Source organism: Petaurus breviceps, unplaced genomic scaffold (assembly GCF_028583685.1).
Source record: "Petaurus breviceps papuanus isolate PSGF00001 unplaced genomic scaffold, PetGlider_PUasm1.0 126, whole genome shotgun sequence".
NCBI lineage: Eukaryota > Metazoa > Chordata > Mammalia > Diprotodontia > Petauridae > Petaurus > Petaurus breviceps.
Genome location: NW_027185655.1, coordinates 83,763,993 through 83,781,817, shown reverse-complemented (window position 1 = coordinate 83,781,817; position 17,825 = coordinate 83,763,993). Strand labels below are relative to the sequence as shown.

General features: G+C 37.3%; 1 pseudogene; it reads right to left on the bottom strand.

The window, feature by feature from the left end:
* Positions 1–3,614: 3,614 nt before the first annotated feature.
* On the bottom strand, positions 3,615–4,550 carry LOC138170698 (Y-box-binding protein 1 pseudogene; annotated as a pseudogene).
* Between the last annotated feature and the right edge of the window lie 13,275 nt (positions 4,551–17,825).

Below are 17,825 nucleotides of genomic sequence, written 5' to 3'. Positions count from 1 at the left end.
CTTAGATCTGCTTTTCTAAAGGAAAGCAACTCAAAAATGGGTTAACAATCTTGCTTTAGTCAATCAAACGTGTCATTTACCTAGTTCAGGGGAAAAGGTCAGCACCCCGAACTTCAGAGTATACAGACAGGTTACAAGCAGAAGTTACAAGACATAGAAATATTTCAAGCAGACAGGCCTCCAACTGTCCAACCATTACATCCATACCTAGTCAATTGCCAGAGAGGGAAGCATTAACAAAGCCAGGGGGCTCTCAATGGCTGCCCAGAGTCTCATCTGGTCAAATCGCCCAACACTTCTCAAAGTGAGCCCCAGAACAAAGTCTCACATCAAGGTTTATATAGCCTTCTCCTGGCTCAGAGAATGTAACAACCCTCTTGAGTCTACCTCCCAAGACAAACCAGGAACTATATGAACACAATTACAAAACATTTTTCCATGTAGGAATGTAAATAGTTCAAATTTGATAAGTTCCTTATGGTTTCTTTTCCCTGTTTACCTTCTCATGCTTCTCTTGCTTTCTTGTATCTGAATGTCAAATTTTCTATTGAACTCTAGTTTTTTCATCAAGAATGCTTGAAAGTCCTCTATTCCACTGAATGATCATATTTTCCCCTGAAACATGATACTCAGTTTTGCTGGGTAGGTGATAATTGTTTTTAATTCCAGCTCCTTTGCCCTCAGGAAAATCATATTCCAAGCCCTCCAATCCCTCAGTATAGAAGCTGCCAGATCCTGGGTTATCCTGATTGTGTTTCCACAATATTCAAATTGTTTCTTCCTGACTAATTGTAATATTCTCTCCTAGAGCTGGGAATTTCAGAACATGTATATAATATTCCTAGGAGTTTTCTTTTGGGGATCTTTTTGAGGAGGTGATAGGTGGATTTTTTCAATTTCTATTTTGCCCTCTGGTTCTAAAACATCAGGGCAGTTTTCTTTGAGAACTTCCTGGAGGATAATTTCTAGGTTCTTACTTTGATCATGCTTTCAGGTAGTCCAATAAGTTTTCAATTATCTCTCCTGGATCAATTTTCTAGGGCAGTGTTTTTTCCAATGAGATATTTCACATTGCCTTCTAATTCTTTCATTTGTTTGGATCTGGTTAATAGCATCTTGATTTCTCAGAAAGTCATTAGCTTCCATTTTCTCCAATCTAATTCTGAAGCAATGATTCTCCTCATTGAGCTTTTTATATTCTTTTTCCATCTGGCAAATTCGTCTTTTTAAGGCATTCTGCTCCTCATTGCCTTTTTAAGCCTCTTTTGCCATTTGAGTTAGTCTGTTTTATAAGGTGTAATTTTCCTCAGTTAGGCTGTTGACTTTCATTTCATAATTTTCTTGCATTGTTCTCATTTCTCTTCCCAATTTTTCTTCCACTTCTCTTATTTGCTTCTTAAGGTCCTCTGTGGCCTGTAACTCGTATTTTCCTTTGATATTTTTGGTGCAGGAGTTCTGACTTCACTGTCTTCCTCCTGTTCCATGCTTTGATCCTTTTTGTCCCCCAAATAGGAGTCTAATGTTAGGTTCTTCTGTTTACTTTGCTTCCTTTGCCTGGGCATATTGCCACTCAATTACTTGACTTTTGGGATTTTTGCCACAGTAGGAATCTGCTACCAGACAGGGGAGCTACTATCCCAAACACTGGGGTTTTCCCAGCTGCCGGAGGTATTAATTGGGAGCCCTTGCTGAAGCTTTCACATGCTCTGGCAAGCTGGACACATACCCCAGGACCTCCACCCTAGACCACAATCCAGATCCAAGCAGGTTAAAGCAAGAGCAGTTACCCCTCAGACTGGTTGCTTGGTCCCCCTACACTCTGCAGGCCAGGAGCTGAAGCGGCCATTTGGCAGCAGTGGCTGCACCGCAGCCCTCAGGGGCTTCTTGCCCCCGGGGCAAAAGCCAAGGCACTCTTAACTACTGGATCCCAAAGTCCATACTGCACTGACCTCTCACTTTGTCCTTTGCATCTATGTGTTGATAATTCTGGACCACCACAGCTGCTGGTGATCTGGGTGCCTGGTCAGGCCCACCTGGGGCTAAAGCCTCAACATGGGGCTGAGCTTGGCTCCCAGAGCTCTGCGCTAGACGATTCCTGCCCATCTGCCAGGCTGTCCTCAGCAGGAGGTTAGCTTCTCTGTGTCATTTTGTGGGTTCTGTAGCTCCAAAGTTTGTTTAGATTCCCCTTTTACATGAATTGGGGAAGGTGGAATCCGGGGGCCATGAGGAGGACCTTCTTCTACTTAGCCATCTTGACTCTGCCCCCTGGAATTTCTTTGCTAATATTTTATTTAAAAATTTTGTATCAATATTCATTAGGGAAATTATTCTACAATTTTCTTTCCCTGTTTTGGCTCTTCCTGGTTTAGGTTTCAGCACCATATATGTGTCATAAAAAGAATTTTTTAGGACTCCTTCTTTGCCTATTTTTTCAAATAGTTTCTATAGTACTGGAATTAATTGTACTTTATGTGTTTGGTAGAATTCACTTGTAAAACCATTTGACCCTGGAGATTTTTTTCTTAGGGAGTTCATTGATGGCTTGTTCAACTTCTTTTTCTGAAATGGGGTTAAGTATTTCATTTCCTCTTCTGTTAATATGGGCAATTTTTATTTTTGTGAATATTCATTTATTTCACTTAGATTTTCAGATTTGTTGGCATACTGTTGGGCAAAATAACTTCTAATTATTGTTTTAATTTCCTCTTCATTGGTGGTGAATTCACCTTATTCATTTTTTATACTGGTAATTTGGTTTTCTTCTTTCTTAACCGAATTAACCAAAAGTTTATGCATTTTATTTTTTCCCCACAAAACCAACTCATACATATATGTGCATATACATTTAGTAGTGATATTACTTCATTGTCTATGGTACCTTTTAGCAGGGTATAGTTTCTTTCCTTCTCTCTTTTAATTAGATCTATTTTTGTTTTTGCTTTATCTGAGATCAATTTATGCTCACACTTCTATGTATACCCTTTCTAAATGTTGTAATAAACATACAGTTTTCAAGAGTTTTAAGTATTATCTTTCTGTGTAGGGATGTAAACAGTTTAACTTTGTTGAATAACATGTTTTTTTTCTCCTTTCCTTTTTACTTTTTTAATATTTCTCTTGAGTCTTATATTTGAAGATCAAATTTTAGTTCAGATATAGACTTTTTATCAAGAATGATTAAAAATTCCCTATTTCATTGAATGTTCATCTTTTTAAAAAAATTATTTAAAGACCTTTATTAACAGGTGCTTGCAGTTTGTGGATTTCCTTTTACAAAATTGGGTGTATATTTATATAAATTAAAAATGAGGTTCTTAAAAATTTCAACTTGACTAGATATGAAACAATTTAAAAGCCTTCAAAGGTATACTGAGAAAACCATGCTTTTTAAAAAACACATTTGTCATTCCCAAAAAAAGATGTATTTGGGTAAAAATAATAATAAACCTCATGCTGCATATATAATGCAGAGAATTCTAGTTATGTGGTCAACAGCAAAAAGCAAACACTTCTGCTACAAATCTTTTGTTCATTTCTTATTATTGCTGGAATTTCATATTCTTTCTTCTTGTATGATGACTAACCAAATGATGGTGGAGATGGTAAGCCAGCATTTACTCAGCCTGGCCCTGCTCAGTCTTGGCAGCAGACCTATTCTCAGCTGGTGGTTTGATTTCTTTTGTCTCTTTGCCATATTGTGGTTTAGGGTTCTCTGGCCATCTGCATGGATAATTGAAGTTTTGGCAGTAATGCCATTGAGGGGCTGCTGACCCTGGGTCTCATCTCCTTGGTTCTCTTTGTCTTCTTCATTAATTTCCTCTCTGGACTGTCTTTGACAAGGAGGGCCCTTGAGGAATCATGGTCTATAACCCCGATACATATTCTGTCTCACTGGTCTACTTTGTTCTCCTGCACTCTGGTTGTCAGCACCCTCCATTACTCCTCCCTGCACAGGAGGGTTGGAATACTGTGGTCGACACCTATGGGGTCTCTGCATGTAATAAGGTGGGAACCGCTGGCTTTGGCATTGTTGGGGCTGGCCTTTTGCATCACTTTTTGATGCTTTATTCTTTTCCTGACTCTCACTATTTTGGTAATTATGATGGTAGTTCCATGGAGGACTCCTATTCTGTGGACGATGTCAGTAATGGTTGCAGTTGGCTGCATATTTACTGTCTTGAACTGGAACACCAGCAGGGCCTGTAATAGTAGATGCCTTTTCTCTTTCAACATCAAACTCCACAGTCTCTCCATCTCCTACACTGCAAAGGTACTTCCTGGAGTTATTCTTTGTTATGGCAGTCTGGTGTACAAATACATCTTCCTTGGTGTTATTCCTATAGATGAAACCATAGCTATTTATTACATTGAACCATTTTGCTGTTCCCAAAATATTTGTTGTGATGACCTTCTTGTCCCTGCCCATGTGAGGTTGCCAGGGCTGCCTCTCTGTCCACTACTGCTGGTGATGTCAGGCTTGAAATAGGTGGTGTTGAGGTCAGGGACAGTAGGGACAGGTGACTCCTAGGCCATTGCCTTGCTGCTCATTGTTGTGGTGATGGTGATGGGGGCCTCTTGTGGCAGCTGTGATGGCTCTTCCTGGGTGTGATGGTGACCAAGTCAGTAGCAGTTGTGGGGCTACTCTCAGGGCTCTCTGGGGTCCACTCTCTGCTCCTGCTACCAATTGAACTCAAAATGTCCATCTTTTACCCTGAAGAATTGTGCTCAATTTTGCTGGGTAATTGATTCTTGGTTATAATCCAAGCTCTTTGCCTTCTGGAATATCATATTCTAAGCCCTCCAATCCTATAATGTCAATGCTGCTAAATCCTGCCTAATCCTGACTGTGACTCCACAATATTTAAACTTTATTTCTGGCTATTTGCAATATTTTCTCCTTGACCTGATCATTCTATAATTTTGCTTTATTGGAGTTTTCATTTTGGGATCTCTTTTTAGGAAGTGATAGGTGGATCTTTCAATGACTATTTTACCCTCTGGTTCTAGGATATCAAGGTAGTTTTCCTTGATAACTTCTTAAAAGATTCTGTTCAAGATCTTTTTTTTTTTTTGATCATGGTAGTTAATTTAAATTCTTAAATTATCTCTCTTGGATCAATTTTCCAGGTCAGTTGTTTTTCCAATGAAGTATTTTACATTTTCTTCTATTTTTTTCATTCTTTTGCTTTTGTTTGATTCTTGACGTCTGATAGAATCATTAACTTCCACTTGCCAATTTTAATTTTTAACAGATTATTTTCCTCAGTTAGAGTTTGTACCTCCTTTTCCATTTGGCAAATTTTATTTTTTAAGGAATTGTTTTCTTCAGTCAATTTTTGTCCTTCCTTTTCCAAGCTGTTGACTCTTTCTTGTATATCTCTCATTTCTCTTTCCAATTTTTCTTCTACCTCTCTTATTCAACTTTTAAAATCCTTTTTGAACTCTCCCAAGAAGGCTTTTTGGGACTGAGACCAATTCTTATTCCCCTTTGAGGTTTTGGATGTAGGTATAATTGACAATATTGTCCTCTTCTGAATTTGTGTTTTGATCTTCCCTGTCACCATAGTAATTTTCTATGGTCAAGTTCTTTTTTACTTCTTACTCATTTTTTTTTTGGCCTATTCCATGGCTTTTAAGGTTGAGCTTTCCTGATGGGATTCAGGGGGCACTGTTCCAAGTTTCTTGTGCTGGGGGTAAGAGACTTGGTCACTGGCTTTGTGTGTTGGAGTCTCAGGTGCTGGTGACTTTCTCACTATGCTGTGGTGAACTGGAGTACTCACACCTGTCGTTGACTAGTTTCCGGGGTTGGAAATTTGCCTTTTGTACTGGGGCTGGAGGCCTCACAGCTGGCCTGCTGTGTCATTGTCCTGCTGAGTCAGAATTGAAGGGCCTCAGTTGCTGATCTGTGCTGTGGCTAAGAGCCCCCCACTGGTTTACGCGTATGTGTGCTGAACTGGTTCTTCTTTTACCCAAGTGAGACTGATCTTTCCTGAAGTCCTTCTAAGTTATTTTAATCTGGGAAATTGTTTCACTCCATCTTTTTGTAGGTTCTGTCACATCAGAATGCATTTAGAGGTTTGATTTAATGTTGTTTGAGGGAAACTTGGGAGAGCTCAGGCAAGTTCTTGGCTTCTCTCTGTCATATTGGCTTCAGCTTCAGAAAGTTTCTTTTTATCCCTGCAAATTAAATCTACCCAAATTTCTCTGAAGATAAAATGAATGATGAAGATATGTCTTAGCAAAACTTGGTGGAGGCTTAGAGTACCAGGCTAGGAGACCCAAACAAACTGGGGGTGCCCAAAAGATAGTTTACCATGATTATCTTCAGTGTACAATTCTTAAGGTCTTATATTAGTCTCTCCTTGCTAAATTGTCATAGTCAGTTTACCCTTTAATATCCAGGAGTGGGGAGCACCTCACATTAAATACCTGCTATCTCTAGAAGCATCACAGAAAGAACTATCAGAAGCATAAGGTCAATCTTAGGTCACCTTCTTCAGCACTGCCCATTCCCTACTTCATAAAGCTCACTATATTCTAGTCCTGAACCACTAGGCTAAATATTTTATGCTAGGCCTGATTTTAGCCAGTCCCTTGGTCCTTTAGGTTTAATATTATAAAAAAAAAAGAGATAAAGATATTTGAAAAGTATAGCTACTGAGCACCCCTTGATTTAATTCAACTGGTCAGAGTTCCTTGGCCTGATTTATGAATCCTAATCCACTAGCCAAGCCCTTGAGTGTACCCAGAATATCTCAAGCCTTCTTTGTACCCGAGGAATGAGGAAGGAATATCAGTAGTCTGGGTCTTGAGCCCCATAATCCAACTAAGACTTTATAGTATTCTTAATACCTTTTAAGGAAAAACTAGCCTTATATGGGAGGAGAAGTTAAGAAGTAGCTCCTACCACAGGTACTTATTATCATAGAACACATTTCTAAACTTTAGCCATTGGTTCAGATCACATTTAGTAGAATGAAGTATTTCAATACAATAAAATAATTTGGACAACTCATATCGTCAGAGAGTTGTGCAAACAAGTAAATACACTAATAATGAAGTCAATAAGGTAAAAAAAAAATGGCCTGTTTTTAAATAGATACAATACAGAACAATTCTAGTCATGCCTAAAATCATAAGTAATGAAAAAAGATCTAATAAAGAAGAGCAGCAATATAATATAGAGGAAAGAGTAATGGATTTTCTGCAGTAGTGTCTTGGTAGATATTTAGCCACTAGGTCTCCAAAATATATATATATATATATATATATATATATATATATATATATATATATATTCTATGATTAATATTGGGAAATAAGATATACAGTCACTGGGGCATAGAGATCCACCATGCCCTATGAGAGACTGCAGATTGGAGTAGAGGATATCCTGTTGTAGCAGCAAGCACCCCAAGCGTCCTCAGGGTTTGCTGCCACCACAGGTTCTTGGATCTGCTTTGACAAAGGAAAGCAACTCAAAATGGGTTAACAAGCTTACTTTAATCAGTCAAATATGTATTGTTTACCTAGCTCAGGGGAAAAAGGTCAGCACCCCAAACTTCAGAGTATACAGACAGAATTATCAAGACAGAGAAACTGATGATTTTTAGTGTTTACCAATTTAGAGATAAAAAATGATTGCACTAAAAATTTAACAATTGACTCAAATATGCTAGTTCAAGATAGTTCTAGTATACCCCTGATTTTTAATTAGAAGACCTTGTCCTAATGACAGACTCAACTACTTTCTAGGTATGTAACTCTGAGCAAATTACTTAACTCTTCTGATGCTACTTTCTCTTCTACAAAGAGGAAATAATATTTATAGTTCAAGTGATATCAGGTATGTGCTTTCTCATTACAATGTGTTTTGTAAGCTATTTAGTGTAGCACCTGTAGGTATAGTTCTTGGTACCCTGTAGGTATGAGACCATCAAAAACCATACCTCACAAGTTTCCACCAATGTATTTTTTTTAAGTCAGAGGACACTGATTGACTAACAGTAAGTTAAAAACAAAGGCATTTAATGGAATTACAAGGTAAGAAAGTCACAAGAGAACATTCCTTTCATATTGTTCCACAAATATGTACACCATCAGTGGAGAGAGTGGGCACACATAAAGGATCATCTATGGCATGTAATAAGCAATGAATAAATGCTTGTTGAGGAAACACATGTAGCCAGTACATACATATGGAGTTGCAAGTAACTCAACTCAGAGAATGCAGAATCATTCATTCCTTCTGTTGTTGTCATTGATCTGATTTTACTGGGCATGTTCCCAACTGTAGTGGCATCACCACTGGACTAACTGCTTGAAGGATCCCCATTGGTCTTATGATACCTGCAAGGTATTTAGTCTACACGGGGCATTGCTCTCTAATACTAGTTTCTGGGCCTTGTCTCATCATAGTTTGCTATAGGTTATCTTACTTCTTTTCTGCTAGGACTAGAGTCAACAAATTCTGGTCTTCAGGCCAAATCCAACCTACTGTCTGTGTTTATATAGCCTGTGAGCTAAGAATGGTTTTTACATTTTTAAATTGTGTGTGTATGTGAGAAGAATAAAAAAAGAATAATATTTCTTGATGTAAAAATCATATTATGTTATGTTCAAATTTTAGTGTACATAAAGTTTCATTGGAACACAGTCACGCTCATTTTCTTATGTATTGTCTATGTCTGCTTTCAAGCTACAAAAGCAGAGTTGAGTAGTTGTGAAAGAGATCATTTAATGGCCCTCTCATCAGATTTGTACTGCTGTTTGATGCACTACAAATCTCAGTAACAATTATAATTTGACAATATTTCAAATGCCATGTGTGTAACCATTTTTATTTACTTTTTATTATCAGTACATATTCATCATGTCAAAACAAGGGAAAAAAATGAGAAAAAAAGTTTTATTACAATACTTTAAACTCAGAGCTGAGATGGAAGTTTTTTTTCCAAATGAGAACATTTTCAACAACTATTATTGAACATCGAATGACTTTGAAATTATCTTTTGCTGAAGAGTTGATAATGTTTCTTAATAAATTTAACATAAAATTATAAGGTGAAATAACATTTATTTGCTAAACTTATGCTGAATAAATTAGACGCCAACTTAAATTGTTTGAATTGCAAATAATGTCAAACTATTTTATACATTTCCTATACTGTCAAAAGTTAAACAAGATTTTTATTCCCACACAAAATTTCAGTGGACATATATTCTGAGCTCAAACTACAGTTCTGGTATTGTTCCTAAAATCTCAGTGCAAAAGAAATCTCTATATTTCAAAATCAGAGTTTCCACTTACCCTTCAATTGGAAATAATTAGTCTGCACTGAAATGACATACTAAAAATATATTTTTAAGAGCAGAATCTAATAGAATTCTACAAAAGCCTTACAGGTGATAAATAAATAAAAATCACTTGCCCGCAGACAATGTGTGAAAAGACATTTTCAAATACGAAATAAGTAAAATCTCATTACAGATCAGCATTAACAGATGAACATTTGTAATTTATTTTTATGCTAGGTAACATTAATTTTGAAGTCCAATTAAGTACAATGTTAAGCCTTTAAAAAAAAGAATTCTGCTCCTCTTATTAGCAGATCTATATTTTTAAAATATACTTATTATTATTAGGGCAGTGAGATGGTACAGTGGATAAAGTGCCAGGCCTGGAGTCAGGAAGACTCATTTTCCTGAACAACAAAAACTTATTATAATTATATTTTGAATTTCATTAATAAAAAATTAGGGAAATTTATTTTCTCTCTTGTTATTCAAGTACTTACATAATGTACTTGATTTTGCCTCTTTGCCCACAAAACCCAAAATGACTAACCCAAAAGACCAAGTGGAGAACTATTTATCATAGCTACAACACTCAGATAACAAAAACTAGGCAAAATGAACTTAGGGCAAAACTAAGTCTTTTCTTTTCTACCTCTATGTCTAGGCAGAGATCATAGCCCTCTGTTCCAGACCAATATTTCATTTTGAGATAGATATTTCTAAGATCCTCTCTGGGTTAGCATATAAATTAATTTGAACCAAAAAAGAGCAAACTAAGGCATTTATATAATTGTTCTCTATTTACTTTTATTACACAGAACTCTTGCTTTTACACTATATCTGGTTTAGCAAAAAACTTTAATGTCTCCCCATAGTAGCAGTATGCTAGAATGAAATTAATTTCTCTCTAGCTAAAGGAAATAGACCCACCACAGAATTGAGAATGGAAGTTACATGTGTTCACAACTGATGTTAGAAATTTAAATGACCTCAGACAGACTACCTTTTTAAAAGCAGTTTTAGAATTAATTCAATTGAACAATTATTTATTAAGTACCTGTAATGGAAATGCAAATTTAAAGATCTTCCCTTCCCTTCCTTCCACTTTGATAGGCTTAAGAGACTCTGAGAACCTTCCTTGATTTGAAAATATACTCTGCCTCCTAATAGGCTGAATGTGGTCACATGGAGCCTGTGGCAGGAGGCTCGGTTTTCAGGAATGCCTACACCTTGATGCTGTGTGATTGGGCAGTGGGTCAAGAGGGTGGTTACATTCTCTGACCCAGGAGAAGGCTATATAATCCCTGATGTGAGGCTTTGTTTTGGGGCTCACTTTGAGAAGTGTTCTGTGATTTGATCAGATGAGACTCTGTGAAGCCGTTGTTGAGAGCCCCCCTGCTTTGAAAAACCCAGATGTTGATTTGGTATGGATGTAATGGTTGGACAGTTTGGAAACCTGTCTACTTGATCTGTTTCTCTGTCTTGATAATTCTGTCTGTATACTCTGAAGTTTGGGGTGCTGACCTTTTTCCCCTGAACTAGGTAAACAATACATATTTGACTGATTAAAGTAAGCTTGTTAACCCATTTTGAGTTGCTTTCCTTTATTAAAGCACATCCAAGAACCTGTGTTGGCAGCCACTCTGGGGACACTGGGGTGCTTGCTGATACAGTACCTTATAATGCACAAACCACTGTACTAGGCATTGAGATACAAAGAAAAAAAAAGAAACTTTCCATGACTTCAAAGAAGTAATTTATTCTTCTAGGGATATACAATAAGAATTCAGATGAGTTAAATGTAAAGTCATGATGTAGGGTCACCAATTATGTTGTTGTTGTTCAGTTGTATCCTACTCTTTGTGACCCCATTTGGAGTTTTCTTGGCAAAGATACTGGAGTGGTTTGCCATTTCCTTCTTCAGCTCATCTGACAGATGTGAAAACAGGAAAACAGGTGAGTGACTTGCCCAGAGTCATAGAGCTAGTAAATGTCTGAGGCTGTATTTGAACTCATAAAAATGACTCTTCCTGACTTGAGGCCCAGCATTCTATCCACTGACCCACCTAGCTGCTTTCACCAGCTAAGAGGTGATTACAATAGTACATATGAGAAATGACAAGGCCTCCAACTAGAAGAGCATTTGTGTGCCTGAGGAAGCTAGGTGTTAACTAGAATGTTGGATTTGTAGTTAGGAAAATCTTCAAATCCAGCCTCAGGGACTTTAGTAGTTATATGACCTGGACAAGTCAATTGACCTCTGCCTGCCTCAATTTTTTTCATCTATGAAATGGGAATAATAATAATAGCACCAATGACAGGGTTGCAATGAGATATTATTTGTGAAATATTTTGCAAACATTAAAATGTTATATTAAGGTTAATAATTATTATTTATTATAAATGAGATACATTGTAGAAGTAGAATTAGTAAGATTTGGCACCTGATTAGATATAGGAGTGAGTGAAAGCAAAAAGTCAAAGATCAATTTGAGTTTATGATCCTGATTTATAGGGATAGATGTATCTGTGACAGAAAATGAAGAACTTTGGAAGAGGAATATGGTTATGTTTTGTTGTTTTGTTTTGGTGGTTGAGAGGAGGATGTGTTCCATTTTGCACATGTTGAGTTAGGTAGAAATGTCCAGGAATGTAGCAGCAAGCACTGTAACATACCCAGGGTGGCTGCCTATACAGGTTCTTAGATCTGCTTTTCTAAAGGAAAGCAACTCAAAATGGATTAACAATCTTACTTTAGTCAATCAAAACATATATCATTTACCTAGTTCAGGGGAAAAAGTCAGCACCCTGAACTTCAGAGAATACAAACAAGTTACAAGTAGAAGTTACAAGCAGACAGAGAAACAGATCAGCAGGCAGGCTTCCAACTGTCTGACCATTACATCTATACCTAATCAATTAGCAGAGAGGGAAGCACCAACATCTGGGTTTTCAAAGCTGATGGGCTCAACAGCTGCCCAGAGTCTCATCTGGTCAAATCATACAATTCTTCTCAAAGTAAGCCCCAAAACAAAATCTCACATCAGAGTATATATATAGCCTTCTCCTCTATCAGAAAATGTCACAACCCTCTTGACCCACTGCCCAATCACAAAGCACCAAGGTGTGGGCATTCCTGAAAAACAAGCCTCCTGCCACAAGCTCCATGTGACCACTTTCAGCCTATTAGGGGGCAGAGTATATTTTCAAATCACAGAAGGTTTTCAGAGTCATTTAAGCCTATCAAAGGGCCTAGGGACAGGGAAGATCTTAGATTCTCGTTCCCATAACAAGGAGGAATGTGACAATATGAATCTAGAATTCAGAAAATAGAATCTGGTAATATATAAAAATTTGACAATGCATGGAGATGATAATTGAACCCAAAGGGGCAGATGAGAGCACAAAAGGAGAACTTGAAAGAGAGACAAAGACCTAGGACAGAGCCTGGGGTAACACTCACACTTGGGTGGAAAAGTTGTAGTCATTGAAAGGGAGTCATCAAACAGATAGAGACTTGAGAGAGAAGAGTCACAGAAACATTAGCCTGCTTCACAAATTCCTTGATTACCACAATTTTATTGCATACATACAATTGTATTACATATAATATCTCATAAGAATGCCTGAAGTTAATTTTAATTAGGAAGCTAGTCACTTTTCCCAGTGGTGTATTCATAGTGAAATTGTGGATAAATATTGAGGAACCAAGTGAAAAAGCCAAGGTTTTTGTTTGTTTGACTTACATAGTTATATTAAATAGTATAGTGTTGTTTAATATGTAGTGCTACAGGCAGGTAGGTGGCGCAGTGAGTAAAGCACCAGCCCTGGAGTCAGGAGGACCCAAGTTCGGTTCCGGCCTGAGACACTTAACACCCACACAAAAATACTAGCCGTGTAACCTTGGGCAAGTTACTTAACCCCAATTTCCCTCCAAAAGGCAAAAAAAAAATGTAGTGCTACAAAATAGTCTCTCTTTTAAATATGTCAGTGTTCTTAGTCATGCTGTCAGTTGCCTATAGACAGCTTGAGGGTGGTAATTAGAAATAACTGGAACAGACTCAATGATGCCATAAATGATATGGTTGCAACTGAAAATTTATCGTTGTTAAGTTGTAAAGTAATGCTATCATGCTTTGTACTTAGAAGTTTTATTTTCATTTGTTCTTTTTGTTACTACATGGTTTGCAGTTAAAAGTGAATTAACTATTTCCTATTATGTTATTATAAATGGTAGTGTAAAATAGAAGATCTGTGATTTTATTGACTGCCTCTCCCCAGAGCCATTTATCCAGTTTAAGTGTGCCAGTTTAACTCTCATTAATGACCTGCTAGGAACAACTAGAGGTAAAGAATAAAGGCCTGGGAGGAAACAAATGGCCTCCTTAGTGTTGGGAGCCAAAGAGGCTTGAGCCAGGACTTCAGATAATTACCTTGATATCAGTGGACCCAAATGTCAATGACCTCTTTGAGAAGCAACTTTCCAGTTAGCCCCTGAGTTCTTTTGTTATGGTTGTTGTTTGAGTTCTGAGACCCACAGGCTCTGCCCCAAGACTTTAGTTGTTCAAAACCAAAATATATGATTTCTTAGATGGTCAGTTCCTATGCAGATGTACTTGATGATGTGGCTTTGGCTTCAGGCCTTGAAGTCAGTTCTCAAGAGCATCCTTTGTAATGTGACTGCATATGAAAGGAGTAACTGACTTTTCCTAAGATTTTCTGGCACCCAGATAACAAAAAGCCTTACTGCCATGCTACTTCCAGGATATGACAGACTAAGATAACGATATGAATACTTGAGATCCCTTCCTTTGTCTCATTGCTCTATAAAAACCTTGTCCTAAGAATCAATAAATGGAGTTCATCATTCTTCCTTGAATTACCCACATGGCCTGGTCATTTCTTATTCAAGTCTCCAGATCATGCTAAGTGCTGGACACTGAGCAGCCTACTGCACCTTAGCAAATGTTTTAGGACAAGAAATACTTAAAAAGAAAAGAATAGACAATTTGGGGTAGTAGAATGACGCTGAACTTAGTATTAGGTGAGATCTCTGTCCTACCTATGAAATAGCTGCATAACTTGAACCCTTTCTGAGCCTCAGTTTCCTCTCCTGTAAAATGCAGGAAGTTTTAAAATACCAATAGTACAGATATGAGATACTACATATCCCCCAGAGATGAGGATGCATGTGGATAGATGCAAAGGGAATATATGGAAATCCACAAGTCCAGCATCTGATTCCAGAGCTATTTATCCACTCTTGTATTTAATTTTATCTTCTTACCCCAAGATTTGTGTATTTGTAAGAAGTTCTTTCTCCCTTTGTCTTCCTCAGGATAAAAACATGTCTTCGGACCATCTACTAGTTGGATCATTATTCTCTGGACAAAATCAATTTTCTGGGAACACTTCTACATGTAGCTTGATTTCCCTGGGTCAGACAAATTCAACAAGTGGCAGTGAACTGGACTAGAAGCATGTGCATGTCTATCTTCTTCTATCCTTCCTGCATGAGTATATCTATATGTTTTATATATTACTCAATAAACCCCCATGGTCAGCTTGCTTTTTGCAGGTGGGACTATATCTCTGCTCTTTGAAATCCTCAACCTGACTAGTGCCTCAAAAGTTAAACTTCCATAGATACATCCCAGAAAGGATGCCAATCCCCATTAGATGGTGAGTTCCCTAAAGGTAGGACTGTTTTTTGCCTTTCTTTGTATCTTCAGCACTTAGTCACAAGTCCTGGCACATAATAGTTGCTTGATAATTGTTTGATTTGATGATGCTTTAGTGAGTAGATAGAATGCTGGGCTTGGAGTCAGGAAGACCTGGTTCCTTCCTCACACTTCTTAGTTATTTGACCTGGACAATCATTGGATGATAATAATACTAACAGTATTTATCTAACAGAATTGTTTTGAAGATCAAATTAGATTTGGGGTCTGCAAAAAGTGCTATGTAGATGTTAGCTACCATTACATGGGGTTTTTTTTCCTTCCATGCTAGAATAGCAAGATATATTTTGTTTAAAAAAAGTCATTTAGTATGAAAATTCATCTCAAAACATCCAGCATTCCTGACTATATAAAAAACACCTGTTCAAAAGTTAAAATTTTTCAACAAAGGAGAGAAATTTGGTGGAGAATGGTTTGCAATAAGTGGTGGAAATTTTTCTTAAGAAAATCAGACAAATTCAAATGATGCACTTTTGTGGAACCTGACTTTGGAGGAATGCTTGGAAAACTGTCCAAGATTCTGCCAAGTGATATGTAAGAGACTTCTCCAAAGCAAATGTCTCAAAAGCAATATTCTTTCAGAAGAAGAATGAAAGATGCTTCCAAAGGGAAAGAAAATCACTGGTTTGTTAAAATGCTTCACCATGAGGAGTGATCTCCAGGTAAACACATAAATCAAAAGAAACAAGCAAAAGGTTTTAAGTACAACAAAAGTGAAAGGCCGGCCTCAAGCAATCTCATGATATGGAGAAGAGATTTGAAGGCTTTGGATCTGGGTTTGAATCCCTGTGTCACTTAATCACAACTTTTCTGATTTTCTGTTTCCTCACTTAACCTTTCTAAACCTCAGTTTCCTCAGCCGTAAAATGAAGGAGTTTGACTACATGGCCGCTAAGTACCCTTACAGTTATGATGTAAAGAATCTAATACAATCTAAATGAAATGAAACATGCCTGGGGGAAAAAAAAACCTACATCTTTGTATTTGCAACTTTTCTTTAAAAAAATTTTTTTTTAGTCAGGGAACCTACAGATTTATTTGTTATTTAAAAAAAAAATTTCAATTTTCAATTTTATTTTTTAAAATTAATTAATTAATTTTTAGTTTTCAACATTCACTTCTATAAGATTTTGAGTTCTAAATTTTCTCCTTCTCCCTACTCTTGCCCCTCCACAAGATGGCATACAATCTGATATATACTCTACATATGCATTCATATTAAATATATTTTCACATTAGTCATGTCATAAAGAATTAGAACCAATGGGAGGAACCATGAGAAAGAAGAAACAAAACAAAAAAAAAGAGAAAGAGTAGTATGCTTTGATCTGTATTCAGATTACATAGTTCTTTTTCTGGATCTAGACATCATTTTCCATCATGAGTCTTTTAAGGCATTGTCTTAGATCCTTGCATTGCTAAGAAGAGGTAAGTCCATAAAGTTAATCATAACATATAACACAATGTGGCTGTTACTAGGTACAATGTTCTTCTGATTATTCTCACTTTACTAAGCATCAGTTCATGTAATCATGCATCAGTTCAGTTTTTCTGAAGTCCACCTGAAGTCCACTTTTTTTTTAATGCTTTATTAACTTCTGATTTACATCATTCATTTCCACCAGATTTTGAGTTACAATTTTTTCCCCCATTTTTCCCCTATCTACTGCCCCAAAATAGTGGTCCCACAGGTGTAATGAGAATGTAAATTTTAAAGATCTTCCCTGCCCCTAGGCTAAAGTGCACCTGGAGCCTGGGGTGGGAGGCTTGTTTTTCAGTAGATACTTTTTGATTGGCCAGTGGGTCCAAAAGGTTGTTACATTCTCTGAGCCAGGAGAAGGCTATATAAGCCCTGATGTGAGGCTTTGTTTTGGGGCCTCACTTTGAGAAGTGTTCTGTGATTTGATATGGATTCTGGGAAGCCGTTGTCCTGAGCCCCCCGGCTTTGAAAAAACCCAGATGTTGAAACCCAGATGTTGACTGGGTATGGATGTAATGGTTGGACAGTTTGAAATCTGTCTACTAGATCTCTGTCTTGATAATTCTGTCTGTGTACTTTGAAGTTCGGGGTGCCTACCTATTCCCCTGAATGAGGTAAACAATGTATGTTTGACTGATTAACATAAGCTTGTTAACCCATTTTGAGTTGCTTTCCTTTGTCAAAGCAGATCCAAGAACCTGTGGTGGCAGCAAACCCTGAGGACGCTTGGGGTGCTTGCTGCTACAACAGGATATCCTCTACTCCAATCTGCAGTCTCTCATAGGGCATGGTGGATCTCTATGCCCCAGTGACTGTATATCTTATTTCCCAATATTAATCATAGAATATATATATATATATATATATATATATATACATATATATATTAAACATTTGATTTTAAAATTTGAATTCCAGATTCATTTCCTTTCAACCACCCTTACTGGGAAGATAAGCAGTTCAGTATAGGTTGTACATGTGTAATGCAAAACATTACCATAGTAGATATATTGTAAAAGGCTGACTATATTTCCCTCCCTCCTATCCCACCTCCCACTTGTTCTATTCTTTACTTTGATCCTGTCCCTATTCAAAAGTGGATGCTTCCAACTTCCCTCCCTGCCCCAGCCTGCCCTCCCTTCCATCTTCCCCCCTCTCATCCCCTTCCTCCCATTCTCCTGTAGGGTGAGATACCCTATTTAGTGTGTATGTCATTCCCTCCCTGAGCCAAATTCAATGAGAATAAGGTTTTGCCTTTTTGCCTTCCTGTTCTTCCCCTCCATGTGATAGTAATGGCAATTAAAGAT